The sequence below is a fragment of the Ranitomeya imitator genome, chromosome 4 (genome assembly GCF_032444005.1).
Source record: "Ranitomeya imitator isolate aRanImi1 chromosome 4, aRanImi1.pri, whole genome shotgun sequence".
Classification (NCBI taxonomy): Eukaryota; Metazoa; Chordata; class Amphibia; order Anura; family Dendrobatidae; genus Ranitomeya; species Ranitomeya imitator.
In genome coordinates this window covers 454,001,410-454,014,488 of record NC_091285.1, presented here as the reverse complement: position 1 = coordinate 454,014,488, position 13,079 = coordinate 454,001,410, and the positions used below count along the sequence as shown (strand labels likewise).

Sequence of the window (13,079 nt, the reverse complement as noted above, 5' to 3'; positions counted from 1 at the left end):
AAAATAAAACGTGGCTAATTACACAAACGGGAAGCTGCAGACAAACCACACAAACCAGATAAGTGTGAAAAAGAATCAATGGCTGAGAGAAATAACAATCAAAAAAGGAAACCAAAAACCTGTGAATGACCAACATATGAATAGTCAGTTTATAGATAGAGGTTTCATATATTGCCTCATTAAGACAGCACAATATGAATTCATTGCCAGCAGGATCAGCTTCTCGGAGCAAATTCAAGAATATAAGAGAGGCCTCCCCGTCGGGGAATCGAACCCCGGTCTCCCGCGTGACAGGCGGGGATACTTACCACTATACTAACGAGGATTGGCTGTGCCGTCACCTCTGGCATCGCACTCCGAGAAAGTGCACACGCGGTATGTGAATGATCAGATGAACCCCTGTTGGCCAGGCTCCTTTTTCGTTTTGGCACTTTCAGACAAGGGAGGCGAGACTGTGAAGAAAACTGCAATTTTTGGGAGAGAGAGCAGCCGCCCTAATGATGGCAAAGCTGTCTATAGTGTCTGGGAGCTTTTGTCAAACTTTTGCTCGGCAGACCAATAATGGCCTCATTCAGACAGCTGTATTTTCAGGACGGCATACTGACCCTAGCATGACCTAATATCAAGTCTAGTAAGTTAAAGATTGCCACAGCTACATTGATACATCACCAGAACCGCCGTCAGTGCCTGGCTGCGGAAACAGCACTTCCATCAGCATATGACTACATCAGCATATGAGTTCAACACAAGACCCATCATCAGTACATGAATACAGCACCAGAGACACCATCAGCACATAAACACAGCACCAAGCTTAACACAGAGATCCATTGCAATGGCGCAAAGGTCAACAGCAAAATACGCTGCAACTATACTATCTGCTTGCTACAGGCTTCAAATAACACCACCACACCATAGGGACAACTACTTCTGCAAATCAGTTAGGCATGCAATTCTACACAGAAAGCACTATGAACAAAACACGGAGTAAAAAGAAACAAGCTTCAGCATCGACCTACCTGGGATGAAACGAGTGCACGGGACCTCTAAAAAGCTGTGCTTGGCCCGTACGGGGATCGAACCCGCGACCTTGGCGTTATTAGCACCACGCTCTAACCAACTGAGCTAACCGGCCATGGGTGGGGCGTTTATCCCCTACGCAAAGAACTGGAAATAGGTATGAGCGCAAATAATTCCGTTTTGGGGGGGATGGATTTATCACACAATGTAGAGACTTCTGGTGGCAGTAAAGTGACAATCAAACAATAAAATATCAAAAGCCCCTGAATATGAATTTATTGCCAGCAGGATCAGCTTCTCGGAGCAAATTCAAGAATATAAGAGAGGCCTCCCCGTCGGGGAATCGAACCCCGGTCTCCCGCGTGACAGGCGGGGATACTTACCACTATACTAACGAGGATTGGCTGTGCCGTCACCTCTGGCATCGCACTCCGAGAAAGTGCACACGCGGTATGTGAATGATCAGATGAACCCCTGTTGGCCAGGCTCCTTTTTCGTTTTGGCACTTTCAGACAAGGGAGGCGAGACTGTGAAGAAAACTGCAATTTTTGGGAGAGAGAGCAGCCGCCCTAATGATGGCAAAGCTGTCTATAGTGTCTGGGAGCTTTTGTCAAACTTTTGCTCGGCAGACCAATAATGGCCTCATTCAGACAGCTGTATTTTCAGGACGGCATACTGACCCTAGCATGACCTAATATCAAGTCTAGTAAGTTAAAGATTGCCACAGCTACATTGATACATCACCAGAACCGCCGTCAGTGCCTGGCTGCGGAAACAGCACTTCCATCAGCATATGACTACATCAGCATATGAGTTCAACACAAGACCCATCATCAGTACATGAATACAGCACCAGAGACACCATCAGCACATAAACACAGCACCAAGCTTAACACAGAGATCCATTGCAATGGCGCAAAGGTCAACAGCAAAATACGCTGCAACTATACTATCTGCTTGCTACAGGCTTCAAATAACACCACCACACCATAGGGACAACTACTTCTGCAAATCAGTTAGGCATGCAATTCTACACAGAAAGCACTATGAACAAAACACGGAGTAAAAAGAAACAAGCTTCAGCATCGACCTACCTGGGATGAAACGAGTGCACGGGACCTCTAAAAAGCTGTGCTTGGCCCGTACGGGGATCGAACCCGCGACCTTGGCGTTATTAGCACCACGCTCTAACCAACTGAGCTAACCGGCCATGGGTGGGGCGTTTATCCCCTACGCAAAGAACTGGAAATAGGTATGAGCGCAAATAATTCCGTTTTGGGGGGGATGGATTTATCACACAATGTAGAGACTTCTGGTGGCAGTAAAGTGACAATCAAACAATAAAATATCAATAGCCCCTGAATATGAATTTATTGCCAGCAGGATCAGCTTCTCGGAGCAAATTCAAGAATATAAGAGAGGCCTCCCCGTCGGGGAATCGAACCCCGGTCTCCCGCGTGACAGGCGGGGATACTTACCACTATACTAACGAGGATTGGCTGTGCCGTCACCTCTGGCATCGCACTCCGAGAAAGTGCACACGCGGTATGTGAATGATCAGATGAACCCCTGTTGGCCAGGCTCCTTTTTCGTTTTGGCACTTTCAGACAAGGGAGGCGAGACTGTGAAGAAAACTGCAATTTTTGGGAGAGAGAGCAGCCGCCCTAATGATGGCAAAGCTGTCTATAGTGTCTGGGAGCTTTTGTCAAACTTTTGCTCGGCAGACCAATAATGGCCTCATTCAGACAGCTGTATTTTCAGGACGGCATACTGACCCTAGCATGACCTAATATCAAGTCTAGTAAGTTAAAGATTGCCACAGCTACATTGATACATCACCAGAACCGCCGTCAGTGCCTGGCTGCGGAAACAGCACTTCCATCAGCATATGACTACATCAGCATATGAGTTCAACACAAGACCCATCATCAGTACATGAATACAGCACCAGAGACACCATCAGCACATAAACACAGCACCAAGCTTAACACAGAGATCCATTGCAATGGCGCAAAGGTCAACAGCAAAATACGCTGCAACTATACTATCTGCTTGCTACAGGCTTCAAATAACACCACCACACCATAGGGACAACTACTTCTGCAAATCAGTTAGGCATGCAATTCTACACAGAAAGCACTATGAACAAAACACGGAGTAAAAAGAAACAAGCTTCAGCATCGACCTACCTGGGATGAAACGAGTGCACGGGACCTCTAAAAAGCTGTGCTTGGCCCGTACGGGGATCGAACCCGCGACCTTGGCGTTATTAGCACCACGCTCTAACCAACTGAGCTAACCGGCCATGGGTGGGGCGTTTATCCCCTACGCAAAGAACTGGAAATAGGTATGAGCGCAAATAATTCCGTTTTGGGGGGGATGGATTTATCACACAATGTAGAGACTTCTGGTGGCAGTAAAGTGACAATCAAACAATAAAATATCAAAAGCCCCTGAATATGAATTTATTGCCAGCAGGATCAGCTTCTCGGAGCAAATTCAAGAATATAAGAGAGGCCTCCCCGTCGGGGAATCGAACCCCGGTCTCCCGCGTGACAGGCGGGGATACTTACCACTATACTAACGAGGATTGGCTGTGCCGTCACCTCTGGCATCGCACTCCGAGAAAGTGCACACGCGGTATGTGAATGATCAGATGAACCCCTGTTGGCCAGGCTCCTTTTTCGTTTTGGCACTTTCAGACAAGGGAGGCGAGACTGTGAAGAAAACTGCAATTTTTGGGAGAGAGAGCAGCCGCCCTAATGATGGCAAAGCTGTCTATAGTGTCTGGGAGCTTTTGTCAAACTTTTGCTCGGCAGACCAATAATGGCCTCATTCAGACAGCTGTATTTTCAGGACGGCATACTGACCCTAGCATGACCTAATATCAAGTCTAGTAAGTTAAAGATTGCCACAGCTACATTGATACATCACCAGAACCGCCGTCAGTGCCTGGCTGCGGAAACAGCACTTCCATCAGCATATGACTACATCAGCATATGAGTTCAACACAAGACCCATCATCAGTACATGAATACAGCACCAGAGACACCATCAGCACATAAACACAGCACCAAGCTTAACACAGAGATCCATTGCAATGGCGCAAAGGTCAACAGCAAAATACGCTGCAACTATACTATCTGCTTGCTACAGGCTTCAAATAACACCACCACACCATAGGGACAACTACTTCTGCAAATCAGTTAGGCATGCAATTCTACACAGAAAGCACTATGAACAAAACACGGAGTAAAAAGAAACAAGCTTCAGCATCGACCTACCTGGGATGAAACGAGTGCACGGGACCTCTAAAAAGCTGTGCTTGGCCCGTACGGGGATCGAACCCGCGACCTTGGCGTTATTAGCACCACGCTCTAACCAACTGAGCTAACCGGCCATGGGTGGGGCGTTTATCCCCTACGCAAAGAACTGGAAATAGGTATGAGCGCAAATAATTCCGTTTTGGGGGGGATGGATTTATCACACAATGTAGAGACTTCTGGTGGCAGTAAAGTGACAATCAAACAATAAAATATCAATAGCCCCTGAATATGAATTTATTGCCAGCAGGATCAGCTTCTCGGAGCAAATTCAAGAATATAAGAGAGGCCTCCCCGTCGGGGAATCGAACCCCGGTCTCCCGCGTGACAGGCGGGGATACTTACCACTATACTAACGAGGATTGGCTGTGCCGTCACCTCTGGCATCGCACTCCGAGAAAGTGCACACGCGGTATGTGAATGATCAGATGAACCCCTGTTGGCCAGGCTCCTTTTTCGTTTTGGCACTTTCAGACAAGGGAGGCGAGACTGTGAAGAAAACTGCAATTTTTGGGAGAGAGAGCAGCCGCCCTAATGATGGCAAAGCTGTCTATAGTGTCTGGGAGCTTTTGTCAAACTTTTGCTCGGCAGACCAATAATGGCCTCATTCAGACAGCTGTATTTTCAGGACGGCATACTGACCCTAGCATGACCTAATATCAAGTCTAGTAAGTTAAAGATTGCCACAGCTACATTGATACATCACCAGAACCGCCGTCAGTGCCTGGCTGCGGAAACAGCACTTCCATCAGCATATGACTACATCAGCATATGAGTTCAACACAAGACCCATCATCAGTACATGAATACAGCACCAGAGACACCATCAGCACATAAACACAGCACCAAGCTTAACACAGAGATCCATTGCAATGGCGCAAAGGTCAACAGCAAAATACGCTGCAACTATACTATCTGCTTGCTACAGGCTTCAAATAACACCACCACACCATAGGGACAACTACTTCTGCAAATCAGTTAGGCATGCAATTCTACACAGAAAGCACTATGAACAAAACACGGAGTAAAAAGAAACAAGCTTCAGCATCGACCTACCTGGGATGAAACGAGTGCACGGGACCTCTAAAAAGCTGTGCTTGGCCCGTACGGGGATCGAACCCGCGACCTTGGCGTTATTAGCACCACGCTCTAACCAACTGAGCTAACCGGCCATGGGTGGGGCGTTTATCCCCTACGCAAAGAACTGGAAATAGGTATGAGCGCAAATAATTCCGTTTTGGGGGGGATGGATTTATCACACAATGTAGAGACTTCTGGTGGCAGTAAAGTGACAATCAAACAATAAAATATCAAAAGCCCCTGAATATGAATTTATTGCCAGCAGGATCAGCTTCTCGGAGCAAATTCAAGAATATAAGAGAGGCCTCCCCGTCGGGGAATCGAACCCCGGTCTCCCGCGTGACAGGCGGGGATACTTACCACTATACTAACGAGGATTGGCTGTGCCGTCACCTCTGGCATCGCACTCCGAGAAAGTGCACACGCGGTATGTGAATGATCAGATGAACCCCTGTTGGCCAGGCTCCTTTTTCGTTTTGGCACTTTCAGACAAGGGAGGCGAGACTGTGAAGAAAACTGCAATTTTTGGGAGAGAGAGCAGCCGCCCTAATGATGGCAAAGCTGTCTATAGTGTCTGGGAGCTTTTGTCAAACTTTTGCTCGGCAGACCAATAATGGCCTCATTCAGACAGCTGTATTTTCAGGACGGCATACTGACCCTAGCATGACCTAATATCAAGTCTAGTAAGTTAAAGATTGCCACAGCTACATTGATACATCACCAGAACCGCCGTCAGTGCCTGGCTGCGGAAACAGCACTTCCATCAGCATATGACTACATCAGCATATGAGTTCAACACAAGACCCATCATCAGTACATGAATACAGCACCAGAGACACCATCAGCACATAAACACAGCACCAAGCTTAACACAGAGATCCATTGCAATGGCGCAAAGGTCAACAGCAAAATACGCTGCAACTATACTATCTGCTTGCTACAGGCTTCAAATAACACCACCACACCATAGGGACAACTACTTCTGCAAATCAGTTAGGCATGCAATTCTACACAGAAAGCACTATGAACAAAACACGGAGTAAAAAGAAACAAGCTTCAGCATCGACCTACCTGGGATGAAACGAGTGCACGGGACCTCTAAAAAGCTGTGCTTGGCCCGTACGGGGATCGAACCCGCGACCTTGGCGTTATTAGCACCACGCTCTAACCAACTGAGCTAACCGGCCATGGGTGGGGCGTTTATCCCCTACGCAAAGAACTGGAAATAGGTATGAGCGCAAATAATTCCGTTTTGGGGGGGATGGATTTATCACACAATGTAGAGACTTCTGGTGGCAGTAAAGTGACAATCAAACAATAAAATATCAAAAGCCCCTGAATATGAATTTATTGCCAGCAGGATCAGCTTCTCGGAGCAAATTCAAGAATATAAGAGAGGCCTCCCCGTCGGGGAATCGAACCCCGGTCTCCCGCGTGACAGGCGGGGATACTTACCACTATACTAACGAGGATTGGCTGTGCCGTCACCTCTGGCATCGCACTCCGAGAAAGTGCACACGCGGTATGTGAATGATCAGATGAACCCCTGTTGGCCAGGCTCCTTTTTCGTTTTGGCACTTTCAGACAAGGGAGGCGAGACTGTGAAGAAAACTGCAATTTTTGGGAGAGAGAGCAGCCGCCCTAATGATGGCAAAGCTGTCTATAGTGTCTGGGAGCTTTTGTCAAACTTTTGCTCGGCAGACCAATAATGGCCTCATTCAGACAGCTGTATTTTCAGGACGGCATACTGACCCTAGCATGACCTAATATCAAGTCTAGTAAGTTAAAGATTGCCACAGCTACATTGATACATCACCAGAACCGCCGTCAGTGCCTGGCTGCGGAAACAGCACTTCCATCAGCATATGACTACATCAGCATATGAGTTCAACACAAGACCCATCATCAGTACATGAATACAGCACCAGAGACACCATCAGCACATAAACACAGCACCAAGCTTAACACAGAGATCCATTGCAATGGCGCAAAGGTCAACAGCAAAATACGCTGCAACTATACTATCTGCTTGCTACAGGCTTCAAATAACACCACCACACCATAGGGACAACTACTTCTGCAAATCAGTTAGGCATGCAATTCTACACAGAAAGCACTATGAACAAAACACGGAGTAAAAAGAAACAAGCTTCAGCATCGACCTACCTGGGATGAAACGAGTGCACGGGACCTCTAAAAAGCTGTGCTTGGCCCGTACGGGGATCGAACCCGCGACCTTGGCGTTATTAGCACCACGCTCTAACCAACTGAGCTAACCGGCCATGGGTGGGGCGTTTATCCCCTACGCAAAGAACTGGAAATAGGTATGAGCGCAAATAATTCCGTTTTGGGGGGGATGGATTTATCACACAATGTAGAGACTTCTGGTGGCAGTAAAGTGACAATCAAACAATAAAATATCAATAGCCCCTGAATATGAATTTATTGCCAGCAGGATCAGCTTCTCGGAGCAAATTCAAGAATATAAGAGAGGCCTCCCCGTCGGGGAATCGAACCCCGGTCTCCCGCGTGACAGGCGGGGATACTTACCACTATACTAACGAGGATTGGCTGTGCCGTCACCTCTGGCATCGCACTCCGAGAAAGTGCACACGCGGTATGTGAATGATCAGATGAACCCCTGTTGGCCAGGCTCCTTTTTCGTTTTGGCACTTTCAGACAAGGGAGGCGAGACTGTGAAGAAAACTGCAATTTTTGGGAGAGAGAGCAGCCGCCCTAATGATGGCAAAGCTGTCTATAGTGTCTGGGAGCTTTTGTCAAACTTTTGCTCGGCAGACCAATAATGGCCTCATTCAGACAGCTGTATTTTCAGGACGGCATACTGACCCTAGCATGACCTAATATCAAGTCTAGTAAGTTAAAGATTGCCACAGCTACATTGATACATCACCAGAACCGCCGTCAGTGCCTGGCTGCGGAAACAGCACTTCCATCAGCATATGACTACATCAGCATATGAGTTCAACACAAGACCCATCATCAGTACATGAATACAGCACCAGAGACACCATCAGCACATAAACACAGCACCAAGCTTAACACAGAGATCCATTGCAATGGCGCAAAGGTCAACAGCAAAATACGCTGCAACTATACTATCTGCTTGCTACAGGCTTCAAATAACACCACCACACCATAGGGACAACTACTTCTGCAAATCAGTTAGGCATGCAATTCTACACAGAAAGCACTATGAACAAAACACGGAGTAAAAAGAAACAAGCTTCAGCATCGACCTACCTGGGATGAAACGAGTGCACGGGACCTCTAAAAAGCTGTGCTTGGCCCGTACGGGGATCGAACCCGCGACCTTGGCGTTATTAGCACCACGCTCTAACCAACTGAGCTAACCGGCCATGGGTGGGGCGTTTATCCCCTACGCAAAGAACTGGAAATAGGTATGAGCGCAAATAATTCCGTTTTGGGGGGGATGGATTTATCACACAATGTAGAGACTTCTGGTGGCAGTAAAGTGACAATCAAACAATAAAATATCAAAAGCCCCTGAATATGAATTTATTGCCAGCAGGATCAGCTTCTCGGAGCAAATTCAAGAATATAAGAGAGGCCTCCCGTCGGGGAATCGAACCCCGGTCTCCCGCGTGACAGGCGGGGATACTTACCACTATACTAACGAGGATTGGCTGTGCCGTCACCTCTGGCATCGCACTCCGAGAAAGTGCACACGCGGTATGTGAATGATCAGATGAACCCCTGTTGGCCAGGCTCCTTTTTCGTTTTGGCACTTTCAGACAAGGGAGGCGAGACTGTGAAGAAAACTGCAATTTTTGGGAGAGAGAGCAGCCGCCCTAATGATGGCAAAGCTGTCTATAGTGTCTGGGAGCTTTTGTCAAACTTTTGCTCGGCAGACCAATAATGGCCTCATTCAGACAGCTGTATTTTCAGGACGGCATACTGACCCTAGCATGACCTAATATCAAGTCTAGTAAGTTAAAGATTGCCACAGCTACATTGATACATCACCAGAACCGCCGTCAGTGCCTGGCTGCGGAAACAGCACTTCCATCAGCATATGACTACATCAGCATATGAGTTCAACACAAGACCCATCATCAGTACATGAATACAGCACCAGAGACACCATCAGCACATAAACACAGCACCAAGCTTAACACAGAGATCCATTGCAATGGCGCAAAGGTCAACAGCAAAATACGCTGCAACTATACTATCTGCTTGCTACAGGCTTCAAATAACACCACCACACCATAGGGACAACTACTTCTGCAAATCAGTTAGGCATGCAATTCTACACAGAAAGCACTATGAACAAAACACGGAGTAAAAAGAAACAAGCTTCAGCATCGACCTACCTGGGATGAAACGAGTGCACGGGACCTCTAAAAAGCTGTGCTTGGCCCGTACGGGGATCGAACCCGCGACCTTGGCGTTATTAGCACCACGCTCTAACCAACTGAGCTAACCGGCCATGGGTGGGGCGTTTATCCCCTACGCAAAGAACTGGAAATAGGTATGAGCGCAAATAATTCCGTTTTGGGGGGGATGGATTTATCACACAATGTAGAGACTTCTGGTGGCAGTAAAGTGACAATCAAACAATAAAATATCAATAGCCCCTGAATATGAATTTATTGCCAGCAGGATCAGCTTCTCGGAGCAAATTCAAGAATATAAGAGAGGCCTCCCCGTCGGGGAATCGAACCCCGGTCTCCCGCGTGACAGGCGGGGATACTTACCACTATACTAACGAGGATTGGCTGTGCCGTCACCTCTGGCATCGCACTCCGAGAAAGTGCACACGCGGTATGTGAATGATCAGATGAACCCCTGTTGGCCAGGCTCCTTTTTCGTTTTGGCACTTTCAGACAAGGGAGGCGAGACTGTGAAGAAAACTGCAATTTTTGGGAGAGAGAGCAGCCGCCCTAATGATGGCAAAGCTGTCTATAGTGTCTGGGAGCTTTTGTCAAACTTTTGCTCGGCAGACCAATAATGGCCTCATTCAGACAGCTGTATTTTCAGGACGGCATACTGACCCTAGCATGACCTAATATCAAGTCTAGTAAGTTAAAGATTGCCACAGCTACATTGATACATCACCAGAACCGCCGTCAGTGCCTGGCTGCGGAAACAGCACTTCCATCAGCATATGACTACATCAGCATATGAGTTCAACACAAGACCCATCATCAGTACATGAATACAGCACCAGAGACACCATCAGCACATAAACACAGCACCAAGCTTAACACAGAGATCCATTGCAATGGCGCAAAGGTCAACAGCAAAATACGCTGCAACTATACTATCTGCTTGCTACAGGCTTCAAATAACACCACCACACCATAGGGACAACTACTTCTGCAAATCAGTTAGGCATGCAATTCTACACAGAAAGCACTATGAACAAAACACGGAGTAAAAAGAAACAAGCTTCAGCATCGACCTACCTGGGATGAAACGAGTGCACGGGACCTCTAAAAAGCTGTGCTTGGCCCGTACGGGGATCGAACCCGCGACCTTGGCGTTATTAGCACCACGCTCTAACCAACTGAGCTAACCGGCCATGGGTGGGGCGTTTATCCCCTACGCAAAGAACTGGAAATAGGTATGAGCGCAAATAATTCCGTTTTGGGGGGGATGGATTTATCACACAATGTAGAGACTTCTGGTGGCAGTAAAGTGACAATCAAACAATAAAATATCAAAAGCCCCTGAATATGAATTTATTGCCAGCAGGATCAGCTTCTCGGAGCAAATTCAAGAATATAAGAGAGGCCTCCCCGTCGGGGAATCGAACCCCGGTCTCCCGCGTGACAGGCGGGGATACTTACCACTATACTAACGAGGATTGGCTGTGCCGTCACCTCTGGCATCGCACTCCGAGAAAGTGCACACGCGGTATGTGAATGATCAGATGAACCCCTGTTGGCCAGGCTCCTTTTTCGTTTTGGCACTTTCAGACAAGGGAGGCGAGACTGTGAAGAAAACTGCAATTTTTGGGAGAGAGAGCAGCCGCCCTAATGATGGCAAAGCTGTCTATAGTGTCTGGGAGCTTTTGTCAAACTTTTGCTCGGCAGACCAATAATGGCCTCATTCAGACAGCTGTATTTTCAGGACGGCATACTGACCCTAGCATGACCTAATATCAAGTCTAGTAAGTTAAAGATTGCCACAGCTACATTGATACATCACCAGAACCGCCGTCAGTGCCTGGCTGCGGAAACAGCACTTCCATCAGCATATGACTACATCAGCATATGAGTTCAACACAAGACCCATCATCAGTACATGAATACAGCACCAGAGACACCATCAGCACATAAACACAGCACCAAGCTTAACACAGAGATCCATTGCAATGGCGCAAAGGTCAACAGCAAAATACGCTGCAACTATACTATCTGCTTGCTACAGGCTTCAAATAACACCACCACACCATAGGGACAACTACTTCTGCAAATCAGTTAGGCATGCAATTCTACACAGAAAGCACTATGAACAAAACACGGAGTAAAAAGAAACAAGCTTCAGCATCGACCTACCTGGGATGAAACGAGTGCACGGGACCTCTAAAAAGCTGTGCTTGGCCCGTACGGGGATCGAACCCGCGACCTTGGCGTTATTAGCACCACGCTCTAACCAACTGAGCTAACCGGCCATGGGTGGGGCGTTTATCCCCTACGCAAAGAACTGGAAATAGGTATGAGCGCAAATAATTCCGTTTTGGGGGGGATGGATTTATCACACAATGTAGAGACTTCTGGTGGCAGTAAAGTGACAATCAAACAATAAAATATCAAAAGCCCCTGAATATGAATTTATTGCCAGCAGGATCAGCTTCTCGGAGCAAATTCAAGAATATAAGAGAGGCCTCCCCGTCGGGGAATCGAACCCCGGTCTCCCGCGTGACAGGCGGGGATACTTACCACTATACTAACGAGGATTGGCTGTGCCGTCACCTCTGGCATCGCACTCCGAGAAAGTGCACACGCGGTATGTGAATGATCAGATGAACCCCTGTTGGCCAGGCTCCTTTTTCGTTTTGGCACTTTCAGACAAGGGAGGCGAGACTGTGAAGAAAACTGCAATTTTTGGGAGAGAGAGCAGCCGCCCTAATGATGGCAAAGCTGTCTATAGTGTCTGGGAGCTTTTGTCAAACTTTTGCTCGGCAGACCAATAATGGCCTCATTCAGACAGCTGTATTTTCAGGACGGCATACTGACCCTAGCATGACCTAATATCAAGTCTAGTAAGTTAAAGATTGCCACAGCTACATTGATACATCACCAGAACCGCCGTCAGTGCCTGGCTGCGGAAACAGCACTTCCATCAGCATATGACTACATCAGCATATGAGTTCAACACAAGACCCATCATCAGTACATGAATACAGCACCAGAGACACCATCAGCACATAAACACAGCACCAAGCTTAACACAGAGATCCATTGCAATGGCGCAAAGGTCAACAGCAAAATACGCTGCAACTATACTATCTGCTTGCTACAGGCTTCAAATAACACCACCACACCATAGGGACAACTACTTCTGCAAATCAGTTAGGCATGCAATTCTACACAGAAAGCACTATGAACAAAACACGGAGTAAAAAGAAACAAGCTTCAGCATCGACCTACCTGGGATGAAACGAGT

The 13,079-nt window shown here is 47.4% G+C and overlaps 22 non-coding genes across 22 annotated transcripts; all 22 read right to left on the bottom strand.

Annotated features, from left to right (window-relative positions):
- Positions 1-253: 253 nt before the first annotated feature.
- Positions 254-325, bottom strand: TRNAD-GUC (transfer RNA aspartic acid (anticodon GUC)). The gene has a single exon. It is a non-coding gene; the product is annotated as a tRNA-Asp (tRNA).
- A 736-nt stretch (positions 326-1,061) lies between these two features.
- On the bottom strand, positions 1,062-1,135 carry TRNAI-AAU (transfer RNA isoleucine (anticodon AAU)). Its single transcript has one exon. It is a non-coding gene; the product is annotated as a tRNA-Ile (tRNA).
- Positions 1,136-1,348: 213 nt separating this feature from the next.
- On the bottom strand, positions 1,349-1,420 carry TRNAD-GUC (transfer RNA aspartic acid (anticodon GUC)). Its single transcript has one exon. It is a non-coding gene; the product is annotated as a tRNA-Asp (tRNA).
- A 736-nt stretch (positions 1,421-2,156) lies between these two features.
- TRNAI-AAU (transfer RNA isoleucine (anticodon AAU)) lies at positions 2,157-2,230 on the bottom strand. The gene has a single exon. It is a non-coding gene; the product is annotated as a tRNA-Ile (tRNA).
- Positions 2,231-2,443: 213 nt separating this feature from the next.
- On the bottom strand, positions 2,444-2,515 carry TRNAD-GUC (transfer RNA aspartic acid (anticodon GUC)). Its single transcript has one exon. It is a non-coding gene; the product is annotated as a tRNA-Asp (tRNA).
- Positions 2,516-3,251: 736 nt separating this feature from the next.
- On the bottom strand, positions 3,252-3,325 carry TRNAI-AAU (transfer RNA isoleucine (anticodon AAU)). Its single transcript has one exon. It is a non-coding gene; the product is annotated as a tRNA-Ile (tRNA).
- A 213-nt stretch (positions 3,326-3,538) lies between these two features.
- TRNAD-GUC (transfer RNA aspartic acid (anticodon GUC)) lies at positions 3,539-3,610 on the bottom strand. Its single transcript has one exon. It is a non-coding gene; the product is annotated as a tRNA-Asp (tRNA).
- A 736-nt stretch (positions 3,611-4,346) lies between these two features.
- TRNAI-AAU (transfer RNA isoleucine (anticodon AAU)) lies at positions 4,347-4,420 on the bottom strand. The gene has a single exon. It is a non-coding gene; the product is annotated as a tRNA-Ile (tRNA).
- A 213-nt stretch (positions 4,421-4,633) lies between these two features.
- TRNAD-GUC (transfer RNA aspartic acid (anticodon GUC)) lies at positions 4,634-4,705 on the bottom strand. The gene has a single exon. It is a non-coding gene; the product is annotated as a tRNA-Asp (tRNA).
- Positions 4,706-5,441: 736 nt separating this feature from the next.
- On the bottom strand, positions 5,442-5,515 carry TRNAI-AAU (transfer RNA isoleucine (anticodon AAU)). Its single transcript has one exon. It is a non-coding gene; the product is annotated as a tRNA-Ile (tRNA).
- Positions 5,516-5,728: 213 nt separating this feature from the next.
- TRNAD-GUC (transfer RNA aspartic acid (anticodon GUC)) lies at positions 5,729-5,800 on the bottom strand. The gene has a single exon. It is a non-coding gene; the product is annotated as a tRNA-Asp (tRNA).
- Positions 5,801-6,536: 736 nt separating this feature from the next.
- Positions 6,537-6,610, bottom strand: TRNAI-AAU (transfer RNA isoleucine (anticodon AAU)). The gene has a single exon. It is a non-coding gene; the product is annotated as a tRNA-Ile (tRNA).
- Positions 6,611-6,823: 213 nt separating this feature from the next.
- On the bottom strand, positions 6,824-6,895 carry TRNAD-GUC (transfer RNA aspartic acid (anticodon GUC)). The gene has a single exon. It is a non-coding gene; the product is annotated as a tRNA-Asp (tRNA).
- A 736-nt stretch (positions 6,896-7,631) lies between these two features.
- Positions 7,632-7,705, bottom strand: TRNAI-AAU (transfer RNA isoleucine (anticodon AAU)). The gene has a single exon. It is a non-coding gene; the product is annotated as a tRNA-Ile (tRNA).
- Positions 7,706-7,918: 213 nt separating this feature from the next.
- On the bottom strand, positions 7,919-7,990 carry TRNAD-GUC (transfer RNA aspartic acid (anticodon GUC)). Its single transcript has one exon. It is a non-coding gene; the product is annotated as a tRNA-Asp (tRNA).
- A 736-nt stretch (positions 7,991-8,726) lies between these two features.
- TRNAI-AAU (transfer RNA isoleucine (anticodon AAU)) lies at positions 8,727-8,800 on the bottom strand. The gene has a single exon. It is a non-coding gene; the product is annotated as a tRNA-Ile (tRNA).
- A 1,020-nt stretch (positions 8,801-9,820) lies between these two features.
- On the bottom strand, positions 9,821-9,894 carry TRNAI-AAU (transfer RNA isoleucine (anticodon AAU)). The gene has a single exon. It is a non-coding gene; the product is annotated as a tRNA-Ile (tRNA).
- A 213-nt stretch (positions 9,895-10,107) lies between these two features.
- On the bottom strand, positions 10,108-10,179 carry TRNAD-GUC (transfer RNA aspartic acid (anticodon GUC)). The gene has a single exon. It is a non-coding gene; the product is annotated as a tRNA-Asp (tRNA).
- Positions 10,180-10,915: 736 nt separating this feature from the next.
- TRNAI-AAU (transfer RNA isoleucine (anticodon AAU)) lies at positions 10,916-10,989 on the bottom strand. The gene has a single exon. It is a non-coding gene; the product is annotated as a tRNA-Ile (tRNA).
- A 213-nt stretch (positions 10,990-11,202) lies between these two features.
- On the bottom strand, positions 11,203-11,274 carry TRNAD-GUC (transfer RNA aspartic acid (anticodon GUC)). The gene has a single exon. It is a non-coding gene; the product is annotated as a tRNA-Asp (tRNA).
- Positions 11,275-12,010: 736 nt separating this feature from the next.
- TRNAI-AAU (transfer RNA isoleucine (anticodon AAU)) lies at positions 12,011-12,084 on the bottom strand. The gene has a single exon. It is a non-coding gene; the product is annotated as a tRNA-Ile (tRNA).
- A 213-nt stretch (positions 12,085-12,297) lies between these two features.
- TRNAD-GUC (transfer RNA aspartic acid (anticodon GUC)) lies at positions 12,298-12,369 on the bottom strand. The gene has a single exon. It is a non-coding gene; the product is annotated as a tRNA-Asp (tRNA).
- Positions 12,370-13,079: the final 710 nt, after the last annotated feature.